At 46.3% G+C, this 19,897-nt stretch overlaps 1 protein-coding gene and 1 long non-coding RNA gene across 3 annotated transcripts in view; one reads left to right on the top strand and one right to left on the bottom strand.

Annotated features, from left to right (window-relative positions):
• Window positions 1-19,897, top strand: part of LOC147019343 (uncharacterized) — a 104,276-nt gene that overhangs the window by 43,132 nt on the left and 41,247 nt on the right. The window lies entirely within an intron of this gene.
• On the bottom strand, window positions 1,449-2,214 carry LOC147019345 (uncharacterized). The gene is made up of 2 exons (XR_015062749.1): window positions 1,766-2,214; window positions 1,449-1,594 (listed from the first exon to the last, which is right to left on the bottom strand). It is a non-coding gene; the product is annotated as an uncharacterized LOC147019345 (long non-coding RNA).

Here is a 19,897-nt window from a genome sequence, read left to right as displayed (position 1 = left end):
CACCGGTTGGTTTGCCATTGCCTCCCTATGAGGTCAAGATATGAATCAATCACTGGATCAATCACTGGATCACATTGCCATTGAGACAGACAAGGGACACGTTGTAGATAAACAGCGAAAAGAGGGATGTATTTTACAAAATTAGTAATTTTTAGGAGTTGTTATGGAGGACCACATGTGATGTCGATGGGCTGTCATCTTGAAGGGCCAGAAAGAAGACTGTGAGAGGATAGACTCAAAGTAGAAGATTGATCAAACTAGAGGCTGCAACTACAACTAAAACTGCTGCTACTTCAAGGATCCCAACTATTGCTCCATTATTGTGGGGTCGACTAGAGAAAGTTTTTGACTCAAGTGTTTCACGACCTGGATGGCCAGGCCTGACATTCGACGGAAGGTGGTAGGCTTTTGGAATGTGGATGGGGCGCAACTGATAACTCACCTACTCTTCACAAAAGACACAGTGGGATCTATTCTGCAGCTCGAGAAAAGGGGAGACAACTGAAAGGACATCATCAGAATGTTGTAAGCTGTTGTAAGTGAATTCAAAGACTGGTGTTCACTTATTTAATGGTCTCTTTTTTTTTTTCTTTTTTGTACACAAAGTGGAGGCTCATGGATGAGCTGGAACACTGAATGGATCAGGCCGCAACAGAACAAGATGAACAGTAGATAGAGAGTAGGGTGAGAATACAAACTAGAGGGAGACTTGGACAAATGAAGGGATGTGGTTATGAATGAGGGGCAGGGGAAGATGCAAGGAGTGGACAAGGTGGATATAGATGCAAACTGTCAGGAAGGAAAAACTGGGAATTTGCAAAGAAGTGGGCTTTGGGGGTTAGGGGGGCTTAAAGGGGGGGAGAGGAGATCATAGTTTTGGATGGGGGATGATCTGAGAAGGTGGTGAAAATCTGTCTTCAAGACTTGGAGGAGAGAATGCGATTGAAGAGAATGAGGAAGTTGGTTCAACAGGTGGGAACAAAGAGGAACGAACGAGTGAAGGTGAGAAGTAATCCTGTATTGAGGTAGTTTCACCGGAAGAGGGTTTATGGTGGACTGAATCAGCCCTGTAAAAAATTGTGGTGTGGGGTGGGGGGGGGAGCAGAGGGTGGCAGACCAGAAAGGAGGCGGTAGAACATGGAGAGACCACCGACCTGTCTGTGATGGGAAAGTGACAGGCCCATCGACTCGGCTTCATCGCGCGAGATCCCAATGATGTTGAAGACCTTGCTTATTGGATATAAAAGATCTAGTCTAGAAAAAATTCCTTGCCTTGTAATTAATTAATTGGATGTGTTGCCGAGTACCCACAGGAAGATATTTCTCTCAAGGTGTTCACTTTTCTTTGATGGGATAAACATGTGCTCATGATGGAACCCTGAAATAATGCTTTCACCGAAATCAGAGTGCAGTTGGATCTTTCAGATGAAGACAAACAACAAAGAGAATCACATTATTTTGCTCTTTTTTATTAATTATTTGAGTGTTCAGAACTTTCCAGTGTTGATGCTTCAGCAACGTTTGCCAGAAAATGCTGGAATTGTTCTGTGAACGTGCAATGCTGACGCTGGCAGGGCCTCACAACCGGCGCCATCTAAAGAGAGGGCATAGGCAGAGGAGGAGAAAGCTGAAATCATCGATGACGTTTACAAAGTTAATCATGGTCCTTAATACGTCGGGACAAGCATAATTGTATAGATAAAGAGAGGGAGCAAAACGGGGTGGGTTGTACAATACTGAGTATAAAAAAGAGGGGATAGACAACCTGCGTATGACCAAACAATGGCTGGCGTGTCAACATTTGATCCAGATCAGCGTAGCCTCGTCGTCATCAGGGTTGGCAACTCCAGCACAAGTTACCCCGAGAGTAGCGGGTTGACCTGACCTTACATTGTGGACAGACTGCCCTTCACTTATCTTTGGACGTTCACGATCTTCGCTCTGTATGCTCAATCAGCCATTTATAATCTAACATGTGCAGAGCATGCTTGTAGCTTTCCTATAGAGGAAGACGCTGGAGCCTCAGGAAGATGATGCAACACCAGGAAGGAGCTTGGTTTGAATGGTTTTGTGACCATGCTTCAGATGGCTGTTCTTCATAATCACATGAGGATTAAGTGAGAAATATCAGACTTGGCGAAAGATGCAACGTAATTGGGTATTGGGATTATCAATTAGGCATTAGGGTTTTGGAGCGATCATGCATGATGTACAGTCCGCTACCGTTTGCACTGCCATGTACAGTTCATTACCTAATAGCAAAGGGTATTTTAATTACCTTCGCAACCAAAGGTGGGCAGAGGTTGTTTTCACCCTTGTTTGTCCGTCATTCTGTGAGCGTGATATCTCAAAAAGTTGTGGACGGAGTCTTGGTGGACAGGTTGGGTGTGTGACGAGGAAGAATTGATTCGATTTTGGTGAAGATCCAAATCTAAATCCAGATATGAGAATTTTTTTTTTAATTTTATTAGAGATTCTTCACCATTGAGAGGTTGGGCCAAAAAACGATATTGAGCACAACATTTCGAAACTTTTTGGATGGATGGTGATGAGACGGTACTTGGTAGATGAGTTGGGGAGGAGAAATGAACAAGCCGATTAGAATTTGGTTCAGGTCTGGATCCAGATCAGGCCTATCAGTGGGGTACAAAATGTAAACTGTTCCAACCTGGCGGAGGTACGTGCTCCACCGAGCGTCATTCTCGTTTGAACTTGCAATACCATTGCAGTTTCTTTGTGAGTGCGGATAGTTTTCTCAGCTCTGTGAAATCCTCTCCAAAAGCTAAGTTTATCACACTGGCTCTGTCTTGTCCAAGTGTTCTCATTTGTTCCCCTGCACTGTTAATCATGTCGTGAACCTGTTCTTGCGTCTTATTTGCTGCTGCCTGAAATACCCAGAATTGCTCAGGGAAATTCAATAAAATATATATGTAAATATTGCCTGCATGACAAATTGTGGAATGTTGGCCTTGTGGTTTCGTATGAATTACCGATGTTATCAAAACGTATTACTCGATCACTACTGGGAAAAACCCAGACAGTGTATAAGCAACATGCTCACTCGAGGCCTGAACACGGAGGTGTTATAATATACCTGTGTAAAGCAGCAATCTTTTTTCATAACAGGTGCACATGTAAACACTGTAATAATTAAATTTGTGTTTTGACAACAAATCACAACAACCTCAACCTCTCATCGTCACAATACATATTATTCGATCGCTCCCAGGAAGAGAAGAAAAACAGCACGCAGTGTATAAGCACAAGACACGATCAAGGCCTGAAGGGCAATTTTCTGGGTTTAGCACTCGACCTTCCTCCTGAATTCGACCTTTGCAGGAACTGAGCTTTATATACAGTATGAGATACATACCTACTTGGTCCTGCTGTATCGATTCCAAACATTTGTTCCGGCCTCGGCAAGGCCACATGCTCACGAGTCTTATCCTTCCACGTTCTCTCTTTCTTTTCCTCTTTATTTTCTCCCCTCAAGCTCATCTTTCCATATTGTACTTCTCAAATCTTCTCTAAAGGGAATGAAAAGCATTGTAAAGAAGAAAAGAAAACCCTGGAAAACCGCTCTACTCATTCAGGCATGTTATTCCTTCCTTCTATTATTCTTTCGGATATTTTTCTTCCCCATTCCTCTTTTGTTCTTTCTTTCTTCCTTGCAGAACTAATTTGTAATTCTATTTAAAGCTTCTTTTGAAGGAGATTTTAAAAGTCTCAAGCTCCCTTTACTGACCCTTTCCCTGTCTGGAAGCTGTCTGGAGTCACTAGACTCGACTCCAGACAGCTTCTCCCTCCAACATTTTCTGCTCCCTTTCTGTTTGCCTCGCAAACCTGTGACTTGCGTCCCATCATTGCGATCCTACAGCACTATTTTCCTTTGGACTTTCAACAACCCTCCCTTGAAACAGGTCAGGATGTCTGTCACTTGGCAGAACATGGGAACCACAAGAGAAACCCAGTCGGCAAAAGGTGTAGGCCCATGGACCTTAATACTCTCCTGTTTGTACCCCCCCCTCCAACCCCATGCCATATTGGCACCCCTATGTCCCCCACAGCACACTCTACCTTCCTTACCACTCTCCCGTGCCACCCCCACAGCGCGTCCTGCTGCCAACACCATGGGTACTGCTGCCACAAGCTAGAATGAAGAACTAGTCTTGCCGGTGAAGGCTCGTGTCGCTCAGCATCGGCGAACGAGTTCAACAATTGGTGAAATCAATAGAACATTGATTGAGGTATGCTAACTACAGTGGAAAAACAGGGTAGCTGCCGTTTTGGGCATCAACCATTCTTCAGACCAAAGGAAGGGTTAATGCTCGAAACATCTGCATCTCATTGCTTCCCTTGACAGTTATCATACCTCAATCAACGCTTTGTTAATTTCACCGATTACTACTGCTCTGTGGTGTCGATATCGATGTGAACAACTTCATTCTTCACTATCCATTGTCCACAACAAACCCCTCATAACCCACTGCAATACCCCTGGATGCTAAAAACGTCCGCACGACCACCTCATGTTTACCTGTGCGGTGTACCATCCACCCAATGATAGTGTTTACATCCACATACTATATCTCGGTGTCAAGATTTACATACTTCATTCAATTTCGCTAATAAATGGATCGACTCATGACCATCAATCCAAAATCTCTGTTCTGCATCCCCGGCTTCAATCGCCGCCATGCCAGCTGGTTGTGTCTGAACTGTGCAACAAGCCATGGCATTGCAGCAAAGGCTATCTGTGACTCTGTGGTTATGAGTTAACAAACTTCCCAACAAAGATTTCTGCAACTGGTATATTCTTCCTCTTGGAAGAACGCCTAACTTTCCATGCAACCACTCCTGTTGTATTTAACTTCTCTTGGCTCTTCTGACAATGTTCTTGTCAAAACCCATATCTCTCGAGCTTTTGTGAAGGAGCAATCCCAAATGCTGCAAAGACTGGCTGCTTTCATTGGCCAACTGGCAGGGACTGCAATGTACCCACTCAAAAAAGGATCGGGGTGTCACCTCCACAAATATCCACATGGGAGTTCTTGCACAAAAGCTCTCTCTTTCTCTCTCTCTCTCTCTTTCTCTCCTTCTCCTATTCATTGGTTTATCAAATGTTGTCTTTTGCTATTCCATCGATGTTGTCAAGCCTGGTATACTGAATTCTGTGGTGAGGCAGTTGCAGTCAAGCAGCTTGCTTTCTCAATCTGGAAGGATAACCTGACTGATGGTGACTTTAGCTCACTCCATAAAGCAGACAACAAGTGTTTGTCCATCATTAAGCAAACCACAGAACATTATCTTGTAAATCTCGATGCTGATCTCTACAACCAAGGTGTCTACTCTTTCAAAGTCATGGTGGTGCCACTTAAAGTCTCCCTCTGGTGTATCTTCTCCTTACACCTCCCTCTCACTTCAAACGCCATCACCACAGACTGCTAGAGAATAAGCACAATGTCTCAACCATGTGTTTTCCTCCAAATCTCATGTACCCAACCCTCCTGTAGCCCTACCTTATCCGCTCGTACTCTGTCTAATTGAGAAATTAGAGAAAATTATGTCTGGCCTTGACTCTGCTTCACACCAATGAAATAATATCAGGTGGGTTGACTTAGCTTGTCAACCTTATTGGGGCAATAAGCCGTTCGAGTATCCTGCGTCAGGGTGGTGACGTGTCCAGGACTGTACTCCTTAGCCAATGAAACAGCCTCAGCAGCCCTATGCACCTCACAGCATGAAAGTAATGGTTATTATTATGATTATGATTATTATTTATTGACCCTGCTTTGGTGATGAGCCCACGTGACGTCAGTGCAGGTAGGTCAGGTATGGGAACATGCGCCGGAGCAGCGCGTCGCTGCGTCCACTTTCCACCAGTACTCCAGGGGCCTCCGTCTGGCCATCCCCCAGGCAGATGCCTGTGCAACTCCTTGAGATGCTGATCAAACTGCTGCAACCACAAGTCACATGATCGACCCATTGGCCTCCTCCACTCATGAGGCTCCCTCGCTGAGAGAATCTGGTGGATCAGCATCAGGAAAACGAGCCACATGTCCATACAGCCGCAACCGGTGCTCACGGATTATGCAGGTAACAAATCTCATTTGAGTCTCGCTCAGCAACTGCTCATTGGACACAAAGTCCGACCAGCGATAGCCAAGGATTCTCCGAAGAGATCTGGGACCAAAGGAATTAAATCTCCATCTCAGATCCCTGGTCAGAGTCCAAGTCTCACATCAGTAGAGCAAGATTGGAAGCACCAATGACCTGAAGACTCTGACTTTCATCCTCCTGCAGGTACCGACAGTGCCACACTGCATGATCCAGTGAATCCATGACTCCCCAGGCCTGACCCAGACGTCTATTGACCTCTGGCTCATAGCCAGCAGAGACATGAATATCACTGCCAAGAAAAGTGAATCTCTCTGTGACTTCAACATCCTCATGAGAAACAGGTGCAGACAAGATAGCAGCATCCAAGATGTCATTGAAAGCATCCACTGGTCACCTCTGGTCTTCCTGAAAGTCAACAAGTCACTTCCATCTTCAAGAAGGGTTCAAAAGCAGATTTTAGAGAGTATAGCCTACAAGCCAATAAGCTTACTTCCAATTACAGAAGGAAAAGTAACTGACTCGATCATTGCGGCTGACCTCAGGTCTTTCGTCTTTTCAAACAGCCTCATCTCTGATCATCAGTTTGGATTCCTTCCCTGTATATCAACACCAGTCATGTTGCTCCTCATCTCAGAAATATTTTGTCATTTTAAATCTGCAGGAAGAAGTCAGGACATTCTGCCTGAACATATCTCAGATATTCAACAGTCTTATCTACATAAACAGTCTGGCACCGGAGTCCTCGTCAAGCTCGTGCTTACGGCATACAAGGCCACCTTAATATCTGGTTTTCTCGCTTCCTCCACTTGGTTAATCAACACGTTGCTACCAATGAAACCCTTTCACCTCCTCTCTCACTGAAGGCAGAAGAGTTGGAGGCCCAAGGTAGTCTTTTACCCAATCTTGTTCCTTATCTACATAAACGACCTCACTATTGCTCTTTCTTTTTGCAGACACAGCAGCTCTACATTGTGTTGTGCAATACCTGATCCAATTGACACGCAGAGAGAAACTGCATCGCTCTCTGCCGCTCTAGAATTGATTTGATTCTGGTCTGATGAACAGAACATACTTCATTTTTAATAATTCCCTCAATCTCACCGTTTCTCTTCGGAAGGATCGTCAAACGATCCCACCTATCCATTTTCTATGGTCGCCTGCTGGACGACATTCTCAGCCTCACCATAAGTCATGACATTGCAAAGCAGGCCTCCAAAGCCAGCTATAGATTGGGTATCCTCCAGCACTCCTTGAAAAATTTGAACTACTCAAAGACTTTGGAATCTGTGTCCGTAGCTCAAAATGAAATGCTATGGGCCGGGGCCCCAGTGTCGCATCTCTCTCTCTCTCTCTCTCTCTCTCTCTCTCTCTCTCTCTCTCTCTCTCTCTCTCTCTCTCTCTCTCTCTCTCTCTCTCTCTCTCTCCCTCTCTCTCTCTCTCTGTCTCTGTCTCTGTCTCTGTCTCTGTCTCTGTCTCTGTCTCTGTCTCTGTCTCTGTCTCTGTCTCTGTCTCTGTCTCTGTCTCTCTCTCTCTCTCTCTCTCTCTCTCTCTCTCTCTCTCTCTCTCTCTCTCTCTCTCTCTCTCTCTCTGTCTCTCTCTCTCTCTCTCTCTCTCTCTCTCTCTGTGTCTCTCTCTCTGTTTCTTTCTCTTTGTCTCTCTCTGTCTCTCTCTCTGTCCCTCTCTCTCTCTCTCTCTCTCTCTCTCTCTCTCTCTCTCTCTGTCTCTCTCTCTCTCTCTCTCTCTGTCTCTGTCTCTGTCTCTGTCTCTGTCTCTGTCTCTCTGTCTCTCTGTCTCTCTGTCTCTCTGTCTCTGTCTCTGTCTCTCTGTATCTCTCTCTCTCCTGGTTTCTGTTAAACTTATAACTCTCAACAATATTTGCATGTCCCTTGATGAGACCGAAGCATAATGCCTGTTGCTTTCGCATCGCAGGCACCTCGGTAGTCTCTGTTTTTCTTTCCCCCGCTTCTTCTCTGGTCTAACTTCCTCCACTCCCTGACCCTCTCCAGCTCCTCCAGGATGCAGGCGTTCTTCCAGGAAGCCTATTGTGGTTAAACTCTCCAAAATCCAGCCTTTCTGTCTCCTTTCACTCTTTTGTTCCTCTTTTCTTCCGTTCGTGGAACTGCCTTCTGCGTACGGTTCAGTTGTACCCTTCCCTCCAGAGCTTCACGCAACCAATGCAGCACCATCTAAATATGATCCTCCATCCCTGCCTGCAGACTACCCTCATTAACGATACCACACCGAACAATTCTCTTACTTGCAGATTTCTGTGTTTGTCACCCTACTCCTCTTCTCCTCTTTTGCTTTCGTCCATTCCCTTGCTTGTTTTGTCCAACTGTAGGCCCCACTGTCACTCTTTCACTTCACCTTTACCTGAGCCTCGATTTTTTGTATTTAAAAAAACAAACAAACATCCAGAGAAGAAAGGAAATTCTACAATGTACTGTCCACTATATTAGCAGCAAAGTCTATTTCAAGTGGAGCTTGCGGTGACACGTGTTCTTCGAAGAAACCGTTGAGGCCTCTGAGTACCTAAAGGGTGTATCATAAGTAAACAATAAAATTCCAATGTGGGAGGGTTATAATAATTGACCCTGAACATTCCAACTTGTTGATTCTAACATTAGATTCATGTCACATTCCCACATTATTATCAGAAATAGAAAGGCCAAAAAAAACTTCATCCCTCCCATCGCCAAAGAAAATCTCAACGCGGAACTGCTTGCTTTTTCTTCTCCTTCCTGAAGTTCCCTCTTTGAAGCTCAAAACTGAATGGTGCATAAAGAACAACAACAACAACAACAACAACAACAACAAAGTGTAATTGAAGCACAAAGATAAGATAAAAGCAGAGCTATATGGATGAGTGAAAATAAAAGGGGAAGGCTTTTGAATGAGGGGGGAGAGAATGTATGACGTCACAATACTGCTGGGAAAAGACCAAAGCCTGCCGGGAAGAGACTTTCCACCACAGCTTCCTCCTTTACACAATTCTGGTTTTCTGGCCATCCCACAAAGGGTATTGCCAACACGGTAGTGTGTTGGCATATCTATTTCACCCGATAGTTAATCACGACCACAAACCGTTTAAGGTTTTCTGTAAATCACACTTTCATGGGCAAATGTTGTTGTAATAACAAGCACATCACTGAACCCAGCCGTTTTCAGCATGTCACGGGGAAGGCACTGCACGGCCCTCACTTGCAGGAGTACGAGCAGGGAGGGACTCATGATACATCATCGCAATGTAAAATGTGAATTCAAGTCCTCAACTCTCCCCCCCCACCCCCGGCCAACCCAAACCCCAAGTCCTCAACCTCAACCTCCCAACTCCAAGTCCTCAACTTACACCTCCCAACCCAAAACACAATCCCCTACCCTCCCCCCCCTTCCACAGGAGTATCAATGCTGTCCATGTGATCATCAATCGTACGGACTGCTCTTTGCTCACATTTCCTGCCACCTGCTCTCATCAGGACGGTGTTTCTCCGATCTTTCACTTAAAGTGTTCTTCAGTTTGGAATCGAAAAGTCGCCTCGATCGTGAAGGCCAGTGTGATTCTCCATCGGCAGAGAGGTAGAACAATGGCTGGAATGAACAGAACGTTGATCGAAGTACCTGTGCTGTAAACCACCGTGGAAAGAGGATAACTGATCAACCTTCTATCGATTCCATCCATTGACTTGTCCTCGAATTCATGGCCTTTTGATGTTGGGACGGAAAGCCTCATCCTGCAGATTTAATTATCATTCTTAACTGACAAACCCAGAGCTGACAGACAGGCGCCTGAATGACAGGTGGCATTGTGTCCACAATGTTTCAGTTATCTCCTTCAGTTTCCCTCTGGCTTTTGCGTGAGATTTCCACACGATGGCTGCTCGTGCCTGAAATTTCAAGGATGTGCATGGGCTACAATTGCTGCTCATGCGACGAAGAAGGAACAATCACCACTAAGGAGAAAGTTTACATTAAATACCGTAATTTCTACAGAGATGGACTTACAATAGGCATATGTCGAAATATTTTCAGGAGTTGCATGTGTAAGAGTCTGAACGGATTGAGTATATAATCTTGAAATATTTACTTCATAACAATAATCATCAACGTATGATCCTCTTTGCAGAGCATCAGCGCTGCCGAAGCAGTTCCTGGGAAGCGTTATTCTGGGTGGTTTGCATTTGCATTCCCAACTGTCGGGGCAGGAACGCTGGCTAAATTTGGAATTATTTGGAATTTAGCCAGCGTTCCCACGATACCTCTCGTAATCTTCGCGAGGGACACCGTGGGATCTTTGAAGTCCACCGACCAATACCAGCAGATGGAAGGCCCAGTTTAACGTCCAAACGAGGGACGACACCCAGCCTGCAAAAGACCTGGATGACGGTTTATTGCTGGGTCCAGATTCTAACCCAAGATAGACAACTCAGAAGCGATTGTACATACCTTTCCTGCCAACCCAATATCTGGTTACCTTTTATAAAGAAAAAGTAAAACCCCTGCATCTATTATTTCGTGCGCAGCCTGTGGCTGCTGGTTGCATCAATTCTGGGAGTGTGACTGGGCCGCTGATACAATGCCCTGTTTCCAGTAAGCTGGTACTCATTTTGCCAACCTCAAAAGGATGACAGGCTGAGTCAACCCACCTGGTGCTATTTCATGGAGAGACAGGGGCTCAAACTCAAGACCCTAAGATCTTAAGCCAACCACCTTAACCATTAAGCCAACACCAGGCTTCCAATCCGACATTGAGAAGTGTGACGCACAATTGAGAGATTTGACATCATGCATAGCACAGCCAGAAGCAACACTATGGTGTCTTTGGTCGGTGCTGTACTCCACTTCTATTGGCTCTCTGCTCAGAATTGATGGACGTTACTGATGAACAATACATTGGATCAACCCGTTTCGGTTACAACCATCAATCATGAGCGGTCCACTCAAATTAATGACTCGGAAGTCAATCATCAGCCCCTTGCACTTGCAACAGCGGAAAACCTGCATGCAGGAGCACAGACGACAAAGAAAAAGTGATCATGTAAAAATCGAAAGTCTTGCTGCCAGTTGGAAATGCAATTTCCACACAATTTATCGTACGCCATGAAGGCGATGACCGAGCATTTCCACACTGAGGGTTAACCGTCTCGATGGAACTCTAAGGCGTGCTCGATGTTGCAACTCCCCAGAACGGCGACCTTTCAGGCGTCACCGCTTGCAATACCCTTCTGGGAAGCAATGACCAAGCTCGTTTTTTGTTTGCCTAATCTTCCAAGAAACGTCTTTCTTCCCGTTTCAGAGAAAGGAGAGCTCTTTCATTGAAAGACAGGCCTTCCACCCACCGCTTCCCTTCAAATACCACAAAGGCCCAACCCTCATGGTGGGTTGAATCGTGTGATTGAGAAAATTATTGGACACATAAACAATGTTTTCCTACCGACCACAAAAGGCTGCTGCTTCACACTTTACGTTCGACACGTACGACTACCGAGTGCATCATTCTTCCTTTTTTGGAGGTCAGTTTGCAAGAGACTTCAAAGAAGAACGTTCTGCGCAAACACAGCGTTCGTTCACGAATCGATGCGCGGTCAAATGAAAGGGGCAAGCAAGCCAGATCGTTGAGATGAAGGTGATTTGGCTGAAATTGCTTGGGAAAGCAGAAGGGGCTCACGTGTCGGTGAGAGATGTGCAAGTAGATCACGGTGTCGTCGGCGCACAATGTCCCTTTCTGTACAAGAGGCAAAGGAAAACCTCCTTCCAGAGCACAATCCAACATAGTGGAGAATTACATGGCTCGACTGTTTCATGAATCCCGATGAGGCTTGTCGTTTTGTCGTGCACCATATCACATCATACAATCGAGAGTTTCTCTACAATGGCGTTTCAGAAATTGTACTCCAGCTGCTTTGTTTCACCACTCAGCGATGTGTATCATCCTGCTTGTGCAAACCCCCTCCCCCAAAAAACAAAACAAAGAAGAGCATGATATTGTGAGTCTCACCAACTGAAATATCACACATCAGCCATTTTGTGCTTCCTCGTTAATAAACTCTCAGAATCCAATAATTTCATGATCTCGATACCTTCAGGTCATATTTGACAACTCGAGGTAACACACAGGAGGCCTGGAAAGTGCATCGCCGATATTGAGACGAGTCGCTGTCATCTTCAGGCCCACCCGGCGTGGGGGCGTCCTTGTGTGATGGTTTTACCCTGGCATGAATCACGTGATTACAAACATTCCAACACCTTTCTAAATGCATCGACATCACCAATGATGGAGCTACAATTTTGTTTCACTGGATACGTGAAAATCTCCCAGTTGTTAACTTGTGCACTTACAACTAAGCTCGGCTGTGGTGGCCTTGGATAAGTGGAGCCTGTAAGTGGCTTTATATGAACTCAAACCATCTGCAGGTTTATTATGTTGTTGTTTTTTTTTGTCCTTCTACAATCTACAGGTACAAGAGCGAGGTTCGTGGAAGAGCAAGGTTTGGGTGGCGGTGGGGGTAACGGGGCAGCAATTGGACACAATTACCAGAGAGCGAGACAGAGATGGAGAGGGAATACTGCAATCAGAATGTAAGAGGGTTGTGTTGGAAAAGATCAGTAGGGGTAATAAAGATGATGGGAGATGCACCACCTCGGTAAAATCCCATCGTGGCCTGGAGGGTGTGATTGAGGGCCTGGAGGGTGTGATTGAGGGCCTGGAGGGTGTGATTGAGGTCCTGGAGGGTGTGATTTAGGTCCTGGAGGGTGTGATTGAGGGCCTGGAGGGTGTGATTGAGGGCCTGGAGGGTGTGATTGAGGTCCTGGAGGGTGTGATTTAGGTCCTCGAGGATGTGATTGAGGGCCTGGAGGGTGTGATTGAGGGCCTGGAGGGTGTGATTGAGGGCCTGGAGAGTGTGATTTAGGTCCTGGAGGGTGTGATTGAGGGCCTGGAGGGTGTGATTTAGGTCCTCGAGGATGTGATTGAGGGCCTGGAGGGTGTGATTGAGGGCCTGGAGGGTGTGATTGAGGGCCTGGAGAGTGTGATTTAGGTCCTGGAGGGTGTGATTGAGGGCCTGGAGGGTGTGATTGAGGGCCTGGAGGGTGTGATTTAGGTCCTGGAGGGTGTGATTGAGGGCCTGGAGGGTGTGATTGAGGGCCTGGAGGGTGTGATTGAGGGCCTGGAGGGTGTGATTGAGGTCCTGGAGGGTGTGATTTAGGTCCTGGAGGATGTGATTGAGGGCCTGGAGGGTGTGATTGAGGGCCTGGAGGGTGTGATTGAGGGCCTGGAGAGTGTGATTTAGGTCCTGGAGGGTGTGATTGAGGGCCTGGAGGGTGTGATTGAGGGCCTGGAGGGTGTGATTGAGGTCCTGGAGGGTGTGATTTAGGTCCTGGAGGATGTGATTGAGGTCCTGGAGGTTGTGATTGAGGTTTTGACATCCCACACAAAGCAAAGAGAAGTGGCGCTGCAACCTGAGCACCAAGTCGAGACCAGCGGTGAAGAAACTAAAGAACAGCAACTTGGATATTCTGCTCCTGACTAGAAGTCTTATCGTGATGAGATCTTGACGAGTCTGCTTGATGTCTTGACGTCCCAATCAAAGCCGAAGTTACAGCTCATTGACTGCAATGTCAGCAGTACGTTCGGGGTGTCCTGAGAAACACGAAGAACAAAATGTGAAGCTTGTTTGGCAAAAGCACGCTTCGGAGCTCGGGCAGTGAGATTTTGAGGCTCGGAGGAAATGCGCTTCATTGAAGAAAACATGTCTGGGGATATTGTTTGGCGCACGACTGCTGAAGAGGAAGGGACAAGAGAATGGTGAGAGAAGTCAGATGGTGGAGAGTTGAAAGGAAGAGGGCTGAGGGTATGTATTGAGGGTTGCTGGGAGGTCATCAGGGAAGAGAAAGGTGAGGGAAACAGACCACGTGCATTAATTGCTGAGAATTAGCGTTAACGGTCTGAAATAACACCCACAAACCACGTGCCCCTTATACTCCCCCCTCCTCCCCCCCCTCAATTATCACAATTACTCGAGCAGCTCGTGCACATTCCTTGGTTCTTCAACATCATAACCTCATGGGATCGAAGTCACAATTAAAACCCAGACTGTTAAGAGTTATTTACCAGGATGAGGACTTCTTAGTTCCGCATTATTATCCAGCCCGTGAGATAAACCCCGGTAACGTGGCATGCTCGAGAGACTGTTCTGACGCACCGGCAGGTAGGTAGCCAGGTAGAGGATTTCTCAATTGTCCAAGTAATCCACGGTGCCAGGGTGGCTGGGTGCGGCTGTAACAGCTGCTGCCCTTGGCAAAGGCGGAATGGGTGAATTCAATTTTCAAAGGTAGCAGTGAGAGTGCAGCTGAACCCAACTGCACAAGGCCAGCGACAGCAGATAAATCACCATAACCGCACTGCTTGTCGTCCTCAAGGACGCAAACGTCATCAGTGACGTGGTACGCCAGCTGTTCCTATTCACAGAGCAGCAGCGCTAGGTGGGACACCAATGGAAATGGCGATCTTCAAAACAGCACAATTAGCACCATGAGGACTTTGCTGGGATAACAATGAAGGATAAATTTTTTTCATAAATTTTTCGAATTCTGGTGTTTTGCCAGAGCAGTTTCTTGGCCCAGCAGTAGCTAGGACAGGAATTTGGAATTTGTTCAACGTGCCGGCGATAGCCCGTCGACTCTTCACGAAGGACATCTTTGACGTCCACCAACCAATTCCGACAGATGGGACGCGTCCAGTTTAACATGCATCCGAGTGACGGCACACACGTTGATGAATCACCCTGTCTGTGGAACACCGGGATGACAGTTTCCAGATGGGTAGGGATTTGTACCCAGTCTAAAGAGCCGAGAGGTGAGTGTGTGTACCTCTCTGTCTAGGGCTCAAAGCCATCCCAAAGGACAAACATAAAGTAATAAGAACACTGGTTTGGGTTGACTTTCTGACGGAACACTAACTTTGTCCTAATTCTTGTACCTTGCCTTGTGTACATCGTTTGAGCCTGTGATTTATCTTTGCTGATGACTGGACACAGAGGGACAAGATCAGCTTTGAATGGCATGACATTGGAAGACAAGATCCGAGTAATTAGTCGTTCCCAGACATTACGTGAAACCAAGTTTATCCTGCCAAGTGGTCGTCTGTATAATGTGTTCAGAGAGTGGAATGAATGGAAAAGAAAAATTGATAAAATGAAGGCTGAGGATGAGGAGAAAAGGATATGAGGTTGGGGGGGGAAGGGGGAAGAGGGCAAAAGTAATGCAGAAGCAAAACAAATGACAAACTTGTGTTTAACCTCGAATTAGAGAGGTACCAAGCTGTGCAGCAATGGGGATGTGGGGGGTGGACATGGAAACTAGTTTGAAAGCCATTCGAAAATGAGGGGTTGGAATTATTTTATTCGAAATATTCAAGTAGACTGGAACGGATGATGTTTCGTAGCAAGAAGCGTTATTTTAAAACAAGACAAGTAAAAATGTGATCATATTTTCTTTGTCTTCTGGGACGTTTCGTTTTGACGGTACAGCCTCGCGAGCGTGCCAAAGTCTGAAGCCTCGGCCTAGTGTCGGGTGTGTTACATCTTTATTTATTAGACATCCTACGGACGGAAATGGACACTCGTTTTACTCTACGATTGTTACACATCACATGCAGCGAATTTTACCTCTCTGTGCGTTGTATTCATTAGGTTTTTTTTTTGTAAACATTTCTGTACACCGCCCTTGAGGCTCAGTTTCAAGTCATCATCTGCAATTCCAATATAAGAGACGTAATTACTCTTTCATAGAAAATGATTTTCGAGTGTTTGTTAATCCTGAAAATTAGACCGTAGTGAACACACAGACGTGTTAAAAGGTTGGCCTTGAAAACCCTTCTTAAATCATCCTCATGAAGGGCGACAGACAAACATACAAATACACATTGTGTTTTATATCGGTAGATTAGCAGGACAGGTAGGTCTCTCACAGTCTCTGTTTCTTGTCTCTGTCTCTGTCTGTCTCTCTGTCTCTGTCTCTCTGTCTCTCATCATAAACTGGTTCTTGAAATGTCGAAAGAGAAACGAGAGGCTGGAAGACATTTCCACACACAGGAGAAAAGTGTGACAGTGGGGGGTGAGGAGGGGATTGGGAGGGGGGGTGGTAGTGGGAGGAGTAATTTTATGTACGTATTATGTAGATGTCCCCAATCGATGGGCACGTATGATTATTCTCTAATATTTAGAGGATTAACATTTGTGGGAAGGTTTTGGGAGCACTTGGGTTCAGCTGTCATGGAGCTTTTGTTCATGTGAAATCGAAAGTGTATTTCTTGTCATGTGATAACATTAAAATAATTTCAAGTTGATGTTCGTACAATTGTTATAACAAATGCGTGCCCGTACATGCGTGCCCGTACATGCGTGGCCGTACGTGCAAAAACACTAATGATAATTAAAGAAAAAAATTTCAAACCGCGTGCCAGAAACAACCACACTCAAATTTTTTTTTTCCAAACCACGTGACAAACAACAAACACACAGGCCGTTCCTTCACTGTTGCGTGGCCGTACATACAAAAAATAATAATAATAACTTTCAAACAACCACACAGGCTATTCCTTCGCTCTCGTCAACGACGACTGGATTTAGGGCATTGTGTTTTTCTATAAATGCACATGAGAAATCGAGAAATTATTATAATACAGTAAGTCATCACTATCCAGAAGTCCGTATAGTATGTTATCACCCGTAATGGGGAACGCGCTCTAACTTGGCCATAACTTGGGAACCACTTGTCCGATTAATGTCAAACCTTTTAAAAGGCAAACAAGCAGAGATTGCTGGAATTATAGATAGATAGAAGATAGATACTGTGGGTGCAAAATGCCAAGCAACGTGTCCTGTCATTGGTCACTAAATGGCGCCCTTTCCCCCATTGGCCACGCCTACGCAGCAACGTGTCCTGTCATTGGTAACTAAATGGCGCCCTTTCCCCATCGGCCACGCCTATGCAGCAACGTGTCCTGTCATTGGTAACTAAATGGCACCCTTTCCCCATCGGCCATGCCTACGCAGCAACGTGTCCTGTCATTGGTCACTGAGGATCTCTTCCCCAACGGCCATGCCTACGCAGCAACGTGTCCTGTCATTGGTAACTAAATGGCGCCCTTTCCCCATCGGCCATGCCTACGCAGCAACGTGTCCTGTCATTGGTAACTAAATGGCGCCCTTTCCCCCATTGGCCACGCCTATGCAGCAACGTGTCCTGTCATTGGTAACTAAATGGCGCCCTTTCCCCCATTGGCCACGCCTACGCAGCAACGTGTCCTGTCATTGGTAACTAAATGGTGCCCTTTCCCCATTGGCCATGCCTACGCAGCAACGTGTCCTGTCATTGGTAACTAAATGGCGCCCTTTCTCCCATTGGCCACGCCTATGCAGCAACGTGTCCTGTCATTGGTCACTGAGGATCGCTTCCCCAACGGCCATGCCTACGCAGCAACGTGTCCTGTCATTGGTAACTAAATGGCACCCTTTCCCCCATTGGCCACGCCTACGCAGCAACGTGTCCTGTCATTGGTAACTAAATGGTGCCCTTTCCCCATTGGCCATGCCTACGCAGCAACGTGTCCTGTCATTGGTAACTAAATGGCGCCCTTTCCCCCATTGGCCACGCCTATGCAGCAACGTGTCCTGTCATTGGTAACTAAATGGCGCCCTTTCCCCCATTGGCCACGCCTACGCAGCAACGTGTCCTGTCATTGGTAACTAAATGGTGCCCTTTCCCCATTGGCCATGCCTACGCAGCAACGTGTCCTGTCATTGGTAACTAAATGGCGCCCTTTCTCCCATTGGCCACGCCTATGCAGCAACGTGTCCTGTCATTGGTCACTGAGGATCTCTTCCCCAACGGCCATGCCTACGCAGCAACGTGTCCTGTCATTGGTAACTAAATGGCGCCCTTTCCCCCATTGGCCACACCTATGCAGCAACGTATCCTGTCATTGGTTACTAAATGGCGCCCTTTCCCCCATTGGCCACGCCTACGCAGCAACGTGTCCTGTCATTGGTAACTAAATGGCGCCCTTTCCCCCATTGGCCACGCCTACGCAGCAACGTGTCCTGTCATTGGTAACTAAATGGTGCCCTTTCCCCATCGGCCATGCCTACGCAGCAACGTGTCCTGTCATTGGTAACTAAATGGCGCCCTTTCCCCCATTGGCCACGCCTATGCAGCAACGTGTCCTGTCATTGGTCACTGAGGATCTCTTCCCCAACGGCCATGCCTACGCAGCAACGTGTCCTGTCATTGGTAACTAAATGGCACCCTTTCCCCATCGGCCACGCCTACGCAGCAACGTGTCCTGTCATTGGTCACTGAGGATCTCTTCCCCAACGGCCATGCCTACGCAGCAACGTGTCCTGTCATTGGTAACTAAATGGCGCCCTTTCCCCATCGGCCATGCCTACGCAGCAACGTGTCCTGTCATTGGTAACTAAATGGTGCCCTTTCTCCATCGGCCACGCCTACGCAGCAACGTGTCCTGTCATTGGTTTGGTAAATAAATGGCCATAACTTGGGAACCGCTTGTCCGATTAATATCAAACCTTGAAAAGGCACATGCACAAGACCCCAGCAATATACCTGGCAAGTTTCAATTAGATTGGACCAGTGGTTGTCGAGAAACAGTGGTCACAGACACACACACACACACACACACACACACACACACACACACACACACACACACACACACACACACAGCTGGAATGAAAGATGGATGAATACTCGAACAGATGGTTTTTATTTTTAGGAACAGTATTTTATTTTGAAACCAGGTTGAACAGTTTATGTGTTCTCTCCCACCGATCGGCCGGATCTGGATTCGGACCTGAAGCTGAATCGAATCAGCTTGTTCTTGTCACCTACCCAACTCATCCACCTAGTTTTGACATAACTCGTCCACAACGTTTTTCACTGTACATCATTGTTTGTATCGTTTTTGAGCGCCATCCTCTCAATGGTGAAGAATCACTTTAAAAATTAAAAAAATATCCTCATCTCCGGATCCGGATTCGGACCTTCACCAAAATCGAATCAATTCGTCCTTGTTACACATCGAACCTGTCCACCAAGTTTCATCTGAATCTGTCCATACATTTTTGAGCTATCCTGCTCACAGACAGACGGACGAACGGACGGATGGACAGACAGACAGAACACCTCTGTCTTCCTTGGGCAGTAAGAAGTAACCAAGATGCTTCAAGTTGACGTTTCAATTGAAAAGCCACAACTTATAAAGTCTCGAATCAGAACAAGAGGTGTGAATGTTCGAAGAGGCTGTCTGTGTGTTACACGTGTAAAGTGTAAATGTGTAAATTTAAAATCGAGTGAAGGAGGTGGAGGAACAGGTTGGGAGAAGGATAAGGGGAGAATGAATTGTGGAATGAAATTTTGAGGGCATGTAGGGGAAGGAAACGGAATTACTATAATTTATGGATGTGTTTGTGTGTGTCTGTCTGTGCGTGTGTGTTTGTGTGTGTGCGTGTTTGTGTGTGTGCAAGTTGTTGTTGATTTCTTCCTCCACATATGGGTGAGTTTCAGGTTTCAGGACATGGAACAGAGACCTAGCAGGTGTTAAAGTACACACCTTTATTTGTGTGTTTGTTTGTGTATGTTTGTCACGCGACTCCTCCTCCAGTTCTGACCTGATTACATCCATACTTGCTACATCGGATCAGCATGACCCTGATTAGTGCATCGGGGTGTTTTTATCTTTGCCGGTGATCTTGAGGGGGGT

Source organism: Eptatretus burgeri, chromosome 10, assembly GCF_056783735.1.
Source record: "Eptatretus burgeri isolate ZD-2024b chromosome 10, Ebu_testis_v1, whole genome shotgun sequence".
Taxonomy (NCBI): Eukaryota; Metazoa; Chordata; class Myxini; order Myxiniformes; family Myxinidae; genus Eptatretus; species Eptatretus burgeri.
Note: the sequence above shows the minus strand (reverse complement) of the source record. Positions and strands in the feature narration are given on the sequence as shown.